Below are 1,838 nucleotides of genomic sequence, written 5' to 3'. Positions count from 1 at the left end.
GCGGGGTTGGCTCAAGCCACGGGCTGTTCGCCGCCGATCTCGTGCTAGATGTTCTTCGTACTGCGTCCGCCGCTGCCGGAAGCGGCCAACGGGTGGCGCGAGCAACGGGGTAGGGCTAGAGTGCCTGCATACACACGCGCGCTTTTGCTTGAGTGGTGACATCTCAGCCATTTTTCCGCCCAATCGTTTTCTTATGCATTTTGAACTGCATGCCATCCGGTGTCACTCAGCTCGAGCGCGTAGCTTTGGCTAATGCATGGACGCCATTTTACCGCCCAAGTCACGCACCGAGTCCGCGAGAGCGTCACGCGCTGGCACATTCAGGACAACAATGGATGTCTTCACCCTGAGACAGACAGACATGTAGGCACCCTAGGTAGGGCTTTAGGTAGGGCCAGAGCCGTGGGTAGGGCGCGAGATACGGGCCAATCGAGACGTAGATTATGATGGCTTACAGAACAAGCTCTGATATCAGACGGATGAGCATCGTACCGGCGTGCGGTCGTGTATCACTACTGCGTGGTGCACGTTAAAGACCCCAGGCTAGCGGCAGTGGCGGATCCAAGGGGGGGGGGGGGGGGGCGGTGGGGGCGATCGCCCCCCCCCCCCCAAACGCCTTGCCCGGCAACCCCCCCCCCCCCCCCCCCCGGGGGGTTCTTCGTCAGCTCGAAGAAAAAACGTAAGCAATCGACGCGAGGGACAAAAGGTTACAACAGCGGTGGGTGGACGCGCCTGCTGGGCGCTTCCACAGTGGGGTTTACCTTCGTCAAGGTCACGGTACGTCTTCCCGACAGGGACGGCGCCAGGAGTTTCGAAGTGGAGAGACAGTGGGGAGGCGCACCAAATATCAGGGTCCTCGACTGCAGGCACACTTCCAAACAAGGCCAGCACGTCGAGCACGGTGGGAAAATACCTTCAACATATCTAGTCCCCTTTCTCTCTCTCTCTGTCTCCCTCTCTCTCTCTTTGGAGGTTGTCTGCGAAAAATTTGTGCCCTGAAAGCTCCCAAACGCAGACGCCAAGCAGCCTTCCTCAAGGATACGATCCTATACACAGCGGATTATCCTTCCTCTCTAGCGGCCGTCTTTTCATTATTTTTCGTTTGATGGTTTCTTCGTGGTTCTGGGCTTGTCTTTTGGCATGTCTTTTTTGGCTTGCTTTGAGATGCTGTCGCCCGCGGGCTCACTAAAGGTATCTTATTGGCACGGTGTGCTCATTGCCAAGGGAAGTGCAGAGGGGACGTACCAGGAGGAGACGTTCCAGGGGGGGTGGGGGATGCAGCTTGTACAACCAGGTGACCAATTGCTTTTCTTTTCAACTGAGAGAGGCAGCAAATGCCCTGGGTACAGTGTAGTCTGGGTCTGAGCTTCTGAAGACGCTCCGGACTTCCGCACGACCTTGGCTTAAACATAAACCCGCTTTCGTCCTCGCCTCCATCCTTCACTGAGGATCAGCGCCGCAGCGCGGAATACAGAAAGAAGCCGACGAGCGCCAGAAAGGGGAGATGTTTCCCCTAATGGGCTTCATACTGCCTGCGGTACGACTTCTCGTGGCGGGAAGCTAATAAAAGAAAAATAAACGGTACGAGCAAGAGTGCCTTCATGTGCGCAAAGCGCACATGAAGGCTCCCTAGTACGAGCACTCTAAAGGCTGGAGGCTGCTTACACGGGGTCCTCAAGCCGACGCCGTAGGCATTTATTTGTGTGCAATGCCGTTTCAGGCATTGCACTTTCAGGCATTGCGTGGCAGGACATGCTTTAGGAAAGGTGCCCGCTACCCCTTGTCTCCCCTTGGCGCCGTCTTTACTTTTCGAGTTAAACGCGGCTTCTGTGGATTGA

The sequence above is a fragment of the Ixodes scapularis genome, unplaced genomic scaffold (assembly GCF_016920785.2).
Source record: "Ixodes scapularis isolate PalLabHiFi unplaced genomic scaffold, ASM1692078v2 PGA_scaffold6__148_contigs__length_123643588, whole genome shotgun sequence".
In the NCBI taxonomy this organism is placed as follows: Eukaryota; Metazoa; Arthropoda; class Arachnida; order Ixodida; family Ixodidae; genus Ixodes; species Ixodes scapularis.
The sequence above is the reverse complement of the archived record's forward strand: the minus strand, read 5'-3'. Positions refer to the sequence as shown.